The sequence below is a fragment of the Otolemur garnettii genome, unplaced genomic scaffold (genome assembly GCF_000181295.1).
Source record: "Otolemur garnettii isolate 467f Iridium unplaced genomic scaffold, OtoGar3 scaffold00088, whole genome shotgun sequence".
In the NCBI taxonomy this organism is placed as follows: Eukaryota; Metazoa; Chordata; class Mammalia; order Primates; family Galagidae; genus Otolemur; species Otolemur garnettii.
In genome coordinates, this window is record NW_003852483.1 from 4,007,991 (window position 1) to 4,021,971 (window position 13,981).

Sequence of the window (13,981 nt, forward strand, 5' to 3'; positions counted from 1 at the left end):
TTATGCTATGATCCCAGTTTTGTAAAGTTAAGTATGTACTTATAATGTGTAGTAATCTATATACAAGAATGGAAACCAACATGTCAATATTGGATTTCAGATTTTTCCCTTGTGCTTAAAAAAATCACTCGAAATGTTTAATGAGTGTACTTTAGTTGTATAATCAGAAAAAAAAATTAAAAGAAAGATAAATATGTGATCTACTAATTTCCCAACATGTGTCTGTGAGTAGCTCCAGGCTCCAAGCTGTGTGCCTTGCACACCTCTAAGTAGCATTCGTAGAACCTCCCTTTACCTCTGAGGATTCTAAATGGCTTCCCTTGTCATATTTCCAATGAACTGCCATTGCAAGGCAGGATCCTGAAACAACAGGGCAATCTGGGCTGACATAGACCCCTGAGACTTTAAATCTACCTGTGGCAAACTATTTAAATAATACTGTTCTAGTGAAACAAATACCTACTGTATGCTGTTGTCAAAAACAAGTGGCATGAATTTTCAAATGCATTTCTCACTTATGGCTTCTGGTTATAGTCTCAGACCCTGTCCACAGGTGGATTTGCTATTAGTAGGAGTATTCTGGTAGAAATGTTTGAGAAGGACCTATAAAGGAAAATATAAACCTTAACACCACCAAACCTTCCCCTACCAACTGCTCCTGCAAAAGAGAAGGTTAAGCCTGGAGGCCAATTCATGCCATACCCTCTTCCAAATAAATAGCAGTTACTAAAATTTATGCACAAGCCAGAATACAGTAGAAAGGTAAAAGGCCTCAGGCTTCTACAAAGACTGCCTCCACAGAGATTCATAAGTTAATTTGCAAACAGTAACTTTGTTTCCAGGCTAAGTTTGGCTCCTAAAACTAAAGTTGGTTCAATTCCACACTAATAATGTTGATTGCAAGTGAAGGTGCAGAACAGAGACAAGACAGTATCAATCATTCTTCCATCTATCCAGGGACTTTTATGTAATTGATTCTTCCTTCACTCCTTTTTTCTTTCTCAAAATTCACCTTATGTAAAATGTAGATTTCCTGGGTCTCATAAGAATGTAGCCAGTAGCCTCAATGCCTATTCCCTTCTCCTTTTTCTTTCTGTATGCCCCCTCCTCTTCAAAAACTGAGTTCCCAGGTCCTGCTTTGGAAAAAAAAAATCATAGACGCGTCTGTAGTTTGTGTTTCCCCCAGGTGGATCCTCCAACTTTGACTTAATAAACCTGCATCAGTTGAGACCTTTGCCTCAGTCACTTAGTTTGGGTTGTCAGACTGAATAGAATGTACCCGCTCAGCTACTTAGGGTCTTTCCCATTGGTGCCTGCCTAAACTCGTGTATCTAAAACTATACCCCCCATGGCATGTTCATAGCAGCTGCAGACACTAATACTTCTTCCGGGGAGAGATAGGTCTGTTCCCCTTCTTGATTTTGTCCTGGCCTGTGAATGCTTTGGCTAACAAGTATCAGAGAATTAACATGGTGCCAGTTCAAAAACTAACAGGGCTTGCCTTGGGCTCCTGGGGCCCTGGGCTGCCCTATGAGAGGTGACACTACCCTGTGTGGGAGACCCTCTGCATGCAAGAAGTGCAGGAAAGATCCAGCCCTGCTAGCTTGAGTCAGGGGCCCACAGAGAGCATGGTTCCTCGTGTTGCTGGTGAGGGAGGGGTGTCGGGAGTTAGGAGGAGAGTTGTGTGGTGTCTCTCAGGAGGACAAGGAGTGCCCTCTTTGGTCCAGCTGCCCCAAGTCTCTGAAAAACAAGGAAAAGAATAGTCATGTTCACAATTCAGACTCTGGGTGAAGCTGCGTCTGTTCGAATCTGCCCTCAGTCTTTGGCTTTGTAAGCCAGTAAATACCCCTCTATCCCTAGGAGGCCTTTCTTCCCCACCTTGAGGTCTAGATATGCTACTAGTTGACTGAAACGCAATCTCCTGTGGGAATGCAGCCTCACTCCCCTACCATAATCAGGTTGTTCTTCTGTTCTCCTTGAGAAGTGTTTGGATCTTCCCAAGCCAGCAGTGTAGCCTGTGTTACTTGGTGTGTCCCTTCCCCTGGTCTGAATTTGCTGAAGGGAAGAATGGCCCACCTAGGTTCACAACTCATATTCGTGGAGGCTCAGGAAATACCTGCGGACCAAAGCAACTCATGGATTAAAAAATGCACTTCTAGAGCCTGTATTTTCCTGCACCCTCACGTGCTCACTGCTTTCTGATGGTGCATTTAGCTTCCCTTCCACCTCAAGGCAAATGCATCATTACTGTATACTTTATCTAAAGGCCACTGTGGTGGTACCTGTAGCTCAGTAGGTAGGGCACCGGCCACATACACGGAGGCTGGCGGGTTCAAACCCAGCCCATGGCCAGCTAAAACAACAATGACAACAACAAAAAATATCTGGGCGTTGTGGCGGGTGCCTGTAGTCCCAGCTACTCGGAAGGCTGAGGCCAAGAGTTTGAGGTTGCTGTGAGTTGTGATGTCATAGCACTCTATCCAGGGCAACAGCTTAAGACTCTTTTGCTCTCTCTCAAAAAATAAAAAAATAAAGGCCACTGTGTCTAGTGAAATTCTTTCCTTGGTTTCTACAAAACATTAAAAAGTTAAAAACAAAAAAACAAAAAAACAAAAGGCCAGGCACAGTGACTCACACCTATAATCCCAGCACTCTGGGAGTCCGATGCAGTTGGATTTCTCTCTCTCTTTTTTTTTTTTTTTTTTTTTTTGAAACAGAGTCTCACTTTGTCACCCTCTGTGGAGTGCTGTGGGGTCACAGCTTCAGCAACCTCCAGCTCTTGGGCTTAGACGATTCTCTTGCCTCAGCCTCCTGAGTAGCTGGGACTATAGGCACCCGCCACAATGCCCAGCTATTTTTTGTTGCAGTTTGGCTGGGGCTGGGTTGGAACCCACCACCCTCAGTATATGGGCCGGCGTCCTACTCACTTGAGCCATAGGCGCTGCGCCAGTTGGATTTCTTGAGCTTAGCAATTCCAGATCAGCCTCAGCAAGAGCGAGATCCCTTATCTACTAAAAATAGGAAAACTCGCCGAGTGTGGTGGCAGATGCCTGTACTACCAGCTATTCAGGAAGCTGACGCAAGAGGATTGCTGAAGCCCAAGAGTTTTAGGTTGCTGTGAGCTATGACGCCATAGCACTCTACCCAGAGTGGCAAGGTGAGACTGTCTCAAAAAAAAAAAAGAAAAAATTGAAACACATTGTTTCCTCTTGAATTGCTGTGTATTTTTAGCATGGGAAATAACTCCAGCAAGGTCAGGGACAAAGCATTTGCCTTTTCAAGCTACAGGAGTGTCTTCAGCCCTTGACAATTCACTGGGATATATACTGTCACCTTTGGAGCAGAGGGGGACTCATTGGTGGACATTTTTGCTTTTTCTTGGTGATGTCACTCTTTAAAATGGGCCCCTAGCATAGTGCTGAAGTGCTATCTAGTGTTGCTAAGAGGAAGAAGGCTGTGATGTGCCTTATGGAGAAAATTTCGTATGTTAGATAAGCTCTGTTCAGGCATGAGTTATATATAGTGCTGTTGGTTGTGAGTTCAATGTTAATGAATCAAAAATATGGTTCATCAGAAAAAGGAAGAGGAAATTCGCCAATCTGCACTTGAGGCTGCTCCAGAAAATGCTAAAGTAACATCTATAATGCATGATGAAACTATGGCAAAGACAGAAAAGTAGCTAAATTTGTAGATTCATTAGTTGATGACTGAAAATAAAAACCCATAAAATCTCCATCCCCAAATCACAGCAGACAGCATTGTGGAGAGGATGAAAGCCAAAGGAATTTGGGGTCACATTCCCCAGGTCAGGAAAATGTTAAACCTTTCTTGGCTAGTATTGGCAGGCTCACATGCTTCAAATGGCAATATGGTGTGACAAATGTTAAACTCACAGCTGAGGCAGGTTCCGTATATAGGGAGACTGGAAGAATTTTAAGCACACCTGCTAAGTGTTATATACATATATGGGTTATTTGGAAGAGCAAATTTTCAATGTTAATGAGGCAAACTTCTTTTATAAGGACATTGGCAAACAACCCTCTGCAATGCAAGTAGCATTTTGGTTGATGACAATGTCATGACCTGAAGCCTAACCATGTATTAGGAACCTAACTCTGTATTACCCTTAAAGCAATTGTTCAACTTTTGCTGGTTCGTGTTTGTTGAGACTTTATGAAATGTAACTATCACAAGCAAGGAGAAAAGATTATAACTAAATGTCTTTTGTTTCCTTTTGTTGCCTTTTACACTGGTTAGAACTTCCAGAACTATGTTAAGCAGCAGTGGTGAGAATGGGCATCCTTGCCTTCTCCTGAGTTCAGGAGGAGAGTATTCAGTTTTTCACCTTTATGTAAGTTGTTTTTGCAGGTATTCTCTATCAGATTGAGGAAGTTCCCCTTATTTCTACTTTCTGAGGAGTTTTTTTGTTTTTTTAATTGTGATAGGCGGTTGAATTTTGTCAAAAGCAAACCAGTAATTCCTCTTTAAGTATGTACCCAAAGGAAATAAAATCACCACCTCGTAAAGATATCTGCACTCCTGTTTATGCCAACACTATCTTCTTTTTCTTTCTTTGCCAACACTATTTTCAATAGCAAGGCATTGAAACTACTTAGGTGCCCACCAGTGGATGAATGGATAAAGAAACTGTGAAAAATGATGTTATACTACACACACACACACATATATCTTATAACTTGTGTATATCTTATTTAGGAAGAATAAAGAGAAAGTTTAGAGCACTTCCAAAGAGAGTTGGAAGTGTGTTCTTCTCCTGAAGGAGAAAAGGTGAGAGAGATGGAGATGCAAAGGTCTGCAGCAGTCTAAATATTCTCTGTTTGAAACAGATTTCAAGTCTTTCCTTGGCTTCTCTGCCCTTGTCTATTGGTCATTGATTGCCTCTTTCTATTCAGATATAAGATATCATACATCTTATAACATCATTTTGTATTCTGGAAATACATGCAGGGTTGATATAAAGTTTATGAGCAATTTAAAATAGTTTAACATAGGCTTGGCGCCCGTAGTACAGTGGTTAGGGCACCAGCCACGTATACTGAGGCTGGTGGGCTCAAATATGGCCTGGGCCTGCAAAACAAAATGACAACTAAAACAAAAAACAGCTGGGCGTGTGGCAGGTACCTGTAGTCCCAGCTACTTGGGAGGCTGAGGCAAGCATATCACTTAAGCCCAAGAATTTGAGGTTGCTGTGAGCTGTGACACCATAGCACTCTACCGAGGGTGACCTAGTAAGACTCTGTCTGAAAAATAAAAAAATAAAAAAATAAATAAAAATGAAATAGTTTAACATTGTGGCTAGGGGCTTGTTGCTCAATGGTTAGAGCACAGTTTGAACCCTGGCCAGGCCTGCTAAACAAAAACAAATAAAAAAATTTAACATAGTAAATTGCATACGAACTTTATGGACAAGAAAACGTATTAAAATAAATAAATACATTTTGTCAAATGCTTTACTGCATCAGTTGATATGATTATGTGAATCATCTACTTGTTCTGAATTACACTGACCAATTCTTACATAAGGAATCAACTTTTTGACCCTGGGATAAACACGATTTGATCATGGTATGTCATTATTTTTATAAATTGCTAAGTTCTATTCTACTTAAACAAACTGATATTTGTTTAAGACTTTTTATGTCTATGTTCATGAGGGATGCTAATCTGTAGTTTTGGGTTTTTTTTTATTTATTTGGTTTTGTGTCCTGTAAAACTGTTTTCACAGAATGAGGTAGGAAATCCTCACCCTTCTTATATTTTCTGGAGGAGATTATATATGGGTAATGTTGATTCTTCCTTTAACTTTTAGTAGAATTATCCAGTGATGCAATATGGCCTACAGATTTATTTTTTGAAGAAAAATTTGGTTTTAATTTAAAAAATTCATTTACACATGCACCTAATTGACAAAGATTGTCACAAAGAGTAACAAGTTGCTCTCTCTCAACTTTTCTCCTTCGTGAGAAGGACCCACTTCCGGCTCTCTTTGGAAATACTCTAAACTTTCTTTTGTTATTCCTACATAAAATCTCTCTTTTTGACCCTGGATAGAAAGAGACAATTAGTGGCCAATAGAAAAGGGCAATACTTCCTGGAGGCACAGAGAAGCCAATGAAAGACTGGAAATCAATTTCAAACAGTGAATATTTATGCTGCGGCAGAGGTTTGCTTTTCCTTCTCCCTCCTTTTTTCTCCTTCATGAGAAAGACCCACTTCCAATTCTTTTGGAAGTGCTCTGAACTTTCTCTTTGTTCTTCCTAAATAAGCTCTCTCTTTGTTACCCTGGAGGAAGAAACAAAAACAAAGAGTAACAAGTTCCCTGTGTCTACTCTCCTACTTCCCACTCTAACAAAGCCGCTCTTTCAACCCTGTTAACTAATCTTTTGGTATCTCCCTTCATATCTCAAACAAAGATGCCTGTATTATTATTTCTTGATTTTTTTTCAGTTTAAAAACTATCTAAGACTTCTCAATATGGGGGATAGCTTATCTCTTTCCCTTTACTGCTCTCATAAGCAACTTCTGTCTTCATTTTTTTCTAATCTAATTAAAAAGAACCTTTTTCTTTTTAAAACTCAGTAGTGTTTCTATTACAGTTGCACCTTTACAGCTGAACTATTGACTATATGATGATGTAACAAAGATTGTCTCTGGTGGTGGTGGTGGTAGTATGGTACCTGTCATGAGTGGAATTGTAGAGAAACATCAGCCCATGAGTCCGAACTAAGCAAGGGTCCTTTATTGGACTGGCCAGTCAAGAGCTGGCACATGGGTGGCACCTGTGGCTTAAGGAGTAGGGCGCTGGCCCCATATACCAGAGGTGGCAGGTTCAAACCCAGCCCCTCAGAAACTGCAAAAAAAAAAAAGAGCTGCCTCACGCTACATCTCTTAACCCCTTTGGAGTGGGAGTGCAAGGTTTTTATATGGTACTTCAAGCAGGGGATGGGGAGTCCTGGCGAAAGTAGAATTTTACAGAAGCTAACATCTGCAAGGTTACAGCTATAGGGTGGGGGAGCGTATAAGGGGAACTGGAGGATACACACAGACTTAGGACAGGATTGTGGTTTCACAAGATTTTCGAGCTGTCACAGGATTTTGCAGCACTCAGCTAAACTTTCTACTTCTTGTTTTTGCAGGGTCACTGCTTGCTCAGGGGGCTATTGTGGTTACAAAAGGGGGAGCATTTTCAAGCTCTTAACAAAAATGGAGTAAGTCTGGTTCACTTGCTCAAAATGGATGAAGTTAGGGCATCACCTTGGTGGTGGCAGTAATGACAACAACAACAGAGCCCTCACATGATGCTTTTTATGGGCCAGGAAAAATTCCAACGACTTCAATTATCACAAAACTTTTATAAGACTGTTATATAATAATCCTGTTTTGACACATAAGAACCAGGGAGGTCGAGTGACTTGGTCAGGGTATTTAGCCTTTAAGAAGCAAAACCAGAATTTGGACCACAGGCATCCTGGACTCATTCTGTACCTTGACCACTACTCTAGAGTCCTTAACATATTTTTTCTCCAGTTAACTATAATCTTTTGTTGTTTGTTTATTTTTCTATATATTCATCACTTACTAATTTTGAGTTTTACTTTGGTTCTGAATATTTTCTCTCAATGTGTTCAAACACATTAGCACAATATCATTAGTACAGGAGACTGGGAGACAGGGCTGAGACAGGGGCTTGCGGAGTGGGTGTGGGTGTCCAAGGAGACAACCCTCAAGCAGAAGGTAACTAGAGGAGCTGTAACTGTAGGCAAGAATTGGTTTCCCCTGGCTTATCAAGTATTTCTGTCACCTTACATGAACTTTGGCTAATTATGATATTATTTATATTGCAGTTTTAAAATTGTTCCACCCTTGAAATCATCATGGCAGTTCCAAAACAATCAGAGTATGAAAATGGGAGGGAACCCAATTCTAGGAATTGCTACCGAAATTCTTAATAAAAGCCAAAACCCTGGCCTTGAATATTCCTCCGCTGAATTAGTAAAATTACAGAAGATGGAAAACCTCTTCCTCCCAGTGCAACTGCTCTTTGGAGCCTGCTCACTGTCTCACCTGAGAGTGTACTTTTGCTTTTAATAAAAAACTGTCCTTTGCTTGGCTTACATGATGCATTCTGAAATTCTTTTCCCTGTGATCACCAAGATATTAGAAAAACCTCCATCTGAAGACTAGTAACAATATCATCTCCCTGAAAATATATTCCTGGCTTGCTTACAGCCGGCATCCTGGAATCTTCCCGCCACTACTCTGGGGATTCCCTTCACTTTTCTTTTGTTGGAACTCACTGTTTCTTGAAGGATAAGTCACATTCTTTCTTGTTTTATTCAACTATTTAGTGAATGACATCCTCTCGGCTTCCTGAAGCAATTTAGTAGAAAGTATGTTTCCGAACACTTCATGTTTATATGTGTCCTTATTAGATTCAGAATGTTGAAGACATTCCTTCATTGTCCATTAGCTTTCATTGTTGCTATTAAGAATATCCAAAGCCATTTGGAGTCCTAGTCTTTGTATTTGACCTACTATTTTCTGAGGAAACTTGTAAAAATCATCTTCATTTCCCCAGGGTTCTGACATTTAATAATGTTGTGTTTCATGGAGGACAATTCCAATTTCATGTACTCCACACTTGTTGAATCTTTTAAATTTGGCAACTCAAGTTTTTTAGATATAATATATTTTCTTGAATTAGTTTCTGATGCCCCTTGCTGCCATTATTTTCAATGCACTCTCTCAGAAACTCACTTTATTGGAAATCAGCCCTACTGAATGTCTTCTAATTAAAAAAAAAAATCACTTTTCCTGTATTTTAAATCTATGATCATTGTGTTCTACTTTCCAAGTGAGTGCCCTCTTCCAATGTTTCTAGTGTATTTTTATGAAGTTACTGTTCAAGTGATGCATTTTATCCAAATAAGAAAGTGAACAAATCACATATACAACTCTATGAATTTTCACAAAGTAAAAACACTCAGCAGCTAACACCCAGTTCTAGAAAAGGAACATTGCCAGATGCCCCTTCTGTGACATCCCTCAGTTACTACCCTGCCCTAGGGAAACAGCTATCCTTATTGCTAACATTATAAATTTATTTTACCTGTTTTCTAACTTCATACAAGTGGGATCACACAGAATCATATTCTTTTGTATCTGGTTTCTTTTACTCAACACTGTCTTTATAAAACTCATTTATCTTACTGCTGTGGTTTGAATGTACCTCCAACATTTTAGGTGTTGAAAACTTAATCAACAGTGTTGGGAGGTGGGACCTCTAAAGGTGATTAGGCCTTGAATTTATGTTGTTTTCATGGGAGGGGGCTAGCTATTGTGGGACTGGGTTTCTGATGAAGGGTGGGTTTCTGAATTTGGTTCTCTTCCTTCGTTCCTCTCTCTCCTGCGCACTCTCTCCCCATGTCCTGCCTTTCATCATGTTATGATGCATCAGAAAGGCCCTCACCAGATGTAGACTTTTCATCTTGGAATTCCCAGTCTCCAGAACTATGAATCAAATAAATTTCTTTCTTTCTTTCTTTCTTTTCTTTTTTGGAGACAGAGTTCCATTATGTCACCTCAGTAGAGTGCTGTGACGTCACAGCTCACAGCAACCTCAAACTCTTGGGCTTAAGCAATTCTCTTGCCTTAGCCTCCAAAATAGCTGAGACTACAAGTGCCTGCCATGATGCCCGGCTATTTTTTGGTTGTCGTCATTGTTGTTGGGCAGGCCAGGGCTGGATTCGAACCTGCCAGCTCTAGTGTATGTGGCTGGCGTCCTAGTCGCTTGAGCCATAGACACCAAGCCAAATAAATTTCTTTTCATTATAAATTACCCAGTCTGTGCTATTCTGCTATAGCAGCATAAAACAGACTAAGATACTTTTGCTCCTTGTTATTTTGGGTAGGAGTCTATTGTACAATGTACCACAATTTATTTGTCTATTCTACTATTGATATAGAAAATTGTTTCTGCTTTTTATAAATAGTGCTGCTGTGATCATTCTTGCTTGTGTCTTTTGGCTGAGTATATGCCTACAAGTACAATTAGTGGTCATAGGGTATTCATATGTTCAACGTTAGTAGATGATGTGGCCAATTTTCCAAAAAGGGGTTTCACAGATGTAGAGATATACACTCCCCCCAGCAGAGCATCAGGGTTTCAGTTGCTTTTATACTCTCACTAATATTTGGTGTTGATTGTTCATCTGTTTTCCGCTTTAGCCATTCTGGCGTACCATGTGGCTTTAATTTGCATTTTTCTGAAGTTGAACACCTTTTCATGCCCATTTAAATTCCTTTTTGCAAAACATTTGTTCAAAACTTTTGCCCAATTTTCTATTGGCTTTCCATCTTTTTTTTTTTTTTTTTTTTTTTTTTTGAGACAGAGCCTCAAGCTGTCACCCTGGGCAGAGTGCCGTGGCATTACAGCTCACAGCAACCTCCAACTCCTGGGCTCAAGCGAGTCTCCTGCCTCCGCCTCCCAAGTAGCTGGGACCACAGGCGCCTGCCACAATGCCTGGCTATTTTTTGGTTGCAGCCATCATTGTTGTTTGGCGGGTCCGGGCTGGGGATTCGAACCCGCCACCTTAGGTGTACGTGGCTGGTGCCCTAGCCGGTTGAGCTATAGGCGCGGAGCCGGCTTTCCATCTTTTAACATATTTATTTATTGTTGTTTTCTATGTGTTCTGGAGATAAGCATCACATTGGATATAAAATTGTAGGTATTTTCTGCTACTCAGTGGCTTGCCTTTTCACTCTTGTGGTGATGTGTTTTGAACAGAAGTTCTTAATTTGAATGTTGTCAAATATATCAATCTAGTGTGACTTTTTTTGATACCATATTTTAAATTTGTTGTTTTCAAACAGCTCCTTTGGTGTTGCTAATTTCTGGGGTTTCTGTTTTGTTTATATTTCTGAGGATATTAATGATTTTTGCAAGATGATTATTTTTCCTACACAGCCTATTCCCTCCCAGTCATCTTTTCTCTTTATTTTATCCCTATCACTCACCACAGTGGGGTTTCTCCAAGTATTCTGTGACTCTTGTCTGTCTGCTAATATTTGAATGGCCTCTGTGCACAGTGGCCTTCACTGTGCAGCGGGATGAGCTGTTTTGTGTGTGTGTGTGTGAGGGGGAATTCCTGTTTTTAATGTATTTAGATTAGGCCTCTTGGGTTGCTTCAAATTCACCTAAGAATACATGTTTGGTTTCTCCTGGACCTGGTTCTGGAGTCTTGGAGGCCACAACATTGGTATAGAAGGATGAATGTCTGGTTGGAACCAGCTAGAGTCCTCCAACCTGGCTAAGTTTTGCTTTAGCCTGTCCTAAAAATAAACTTCCAGTTTTTTGACAGAGGGGGAAGGAGAAGGAAGTTTCTCATACATGAGGAGGAGTGGACCTGTGTGTCAAACTGCTCCTTAAGCAGACCTGAGCAGCTTTCTGGTTTATAGCCCACTCATCTCCCCCACTATTGCAGGTCTGTGGTGCTCACAATTTCTGAGCCTCTGGGGATTTGGGATTATATATCAGACCCCTCTTGGATCCTCTTACTGCTGCCTTAAGATTCAGCTTTTCAAGTTCTGCTAAATCAGGTTCCACTCATCACTCTACTTTCTACCTTCCCCCAATTTTGTTGTCTCTTTGTAAGTTTATGTCTTCAGAAAAATCCCTTAACTGTCATTTTACTGAGATTTGAGAAAGAAGCCAATGAAAATGAAGGTGTTCAATCCACCATCTTTAACAGGAAACCACTGCATTTAATTCCCTAATCTATCTAGAATTAATTTGTTTGCTCATTTATTTATTGCCCCGGCTGGAGTGCAGCGGCAGCTCACAGCGACCTCTAACTTCTGGGCTCAAGCAATCTTCCTGCCTCAGCCTTTCAAGTAGCTGTAGTCCCACTACAGCCACGTGCCATCATGTTTGGCTAATTTTTTCTTCTTCTTCTTTTTTTTTTTTTCCGAATAGCGATAGGGTCTTGCTCTTGCTCAGGCTGATCAAGAATTTGTATGTGTGTGTAGTACATAGGGTAGGAACATAAGATTATATATATTTTACAAAGACATACTCATTTCTTCCAAAGCCATTTATTAGATTTTCATTCTCTGTCCACTGATTTGGAACGTTACCTTCATCACACTCAGAGGCACAGTTCTTACTGTTCCTCAAGTGAGTCATGTACTGCCCATTCAGGGCTCCATTATGTTACACTTTATGGGCATAACACAATTTATTTACCTTGTTTACATATTAATATATATTTGGGATGTCTTTAATAACTTTTATCATTGCAATTATGTCATGGTCATTTGGAACACATATAATGAAAAGAACAAAATTAAAATCACAATTAGATAATTTATATTTTATTAGAATTAGCAAAGAGTTATGTGCATGTGTGTGGTTTAGCTTGGTAACATCCATAGGAGGAGAAGCAAGTCTTAGAGAAATGTTTCTCCCCCCGTGCAGTGCTCATGGAAGTCAATTTGAGAACATCTGCCAAAATTAATATTGCTCCCATCCATTCACTCAGAAACTTTACTGACTCACTTATATAACACATGTAGTCAAAACTTGTTAGAACTGTAGTGGAGATTTACTATATTTATCATTTAATTTAGGGGCACTTGACATCTTTATTCTTTTAGTGACTTTCCTTAGGAAAGACACAGTACAATTTTTTATCTTTACATGGTTTTTTTGGTGATTTTCAGTAGAGGTGATATATATCTTTCACATTTCTTAGGTTTATTTTTAAACATTACATAACATTTTGCCATTTTAAGTGGTACTATTATTATACTGAAAAAAAAGATGAGTTTCTTTTTTTTTTTTAAGACAAAGTCTCACTGTTACCCAGGTTAGAGTGCTGTGTGTCAGCCTTGCTCACAGCAACCTCAAACTTCTGGGTTCCAGAGATCTTCCCACCTCGGCCTCCTAAGTACCCGGGAATATAGGCATCTGCCACAATGCCCAGCTAATTTTTCTTATCTTTTAGTAGAGGTGGAATCTTGCTTTTGCTCGAACTCCTAAGCTCAAGCAATCCTGCCACCTTGGCCTCCCAGACAGCTAGGATTAGAGGTGTGAGCCACTGCGTCCAGCAGTACCGAAATTTCCAACTAACAGTGATATATAAGGGAAATTATTTGTTTCTATCTACCTCCCCTCAATCATCTGCCACATTGAGATCAATGAAATTTTATTTTATTTTATTTTTTCATTTATTTGCTTTTGTTGCCCAAGCCAGAGTTGTGGCATCAGCCTAGCTTACAGCAACCTCAAACTATGGAGTTTTAGCAATTCCTTCTGCCTCAGACTCCTGAGTCTCTGGGATTATAGGATCCCACCACAATGCCCTGCTAATTTTTCTATTTTTAGTTGAGATGGGGTCTCATGCTTGCTTAAGCTGCTCTGGAACTCCTGAGCTCAAGTGACCCTCCTGCCTCAGCCTCTCAGAGTGCTGAGAATGTGATCATTGTGCCTGACCACAAATGCAATTTGTTAGGTTGGCCGAATTAACTACATCTTGAGGTTACCCAATGAAATCTCTCTGAACCATTAGATCCCACCACCCCTAGAGAGTTTCACTTCAAAAAACTCCAACCGGGGCCAGGCATGGTCTCTAAAAATAGTTGGGTGTTGTGGCAGGTACCTATAGTCCCAGCTGAGGCAAGAGAATTGCTTGAGTCCAAGAGTTTTAGGTTGCTGTGAGCTATGATGCCATGGCAATCTACTGGGGACAACAAAATGAGACTCTGTCTCAAGAAAAACAAAAAAGGCTCAGTGCCTGTGGCTCAAGTGGCTAAGGCACCAGCCATATACACCTAAGGTGGCAGGTTTGAATCCAGCCCGGGCCTGTCAAACAACAATGATGGCTGCAACCAAAAAATAGCTGGGTGTTGTGGCGGGCACCTGTGGTCCCAGCTACTTGGGAGGCTGAGGCAGGAGACTTGC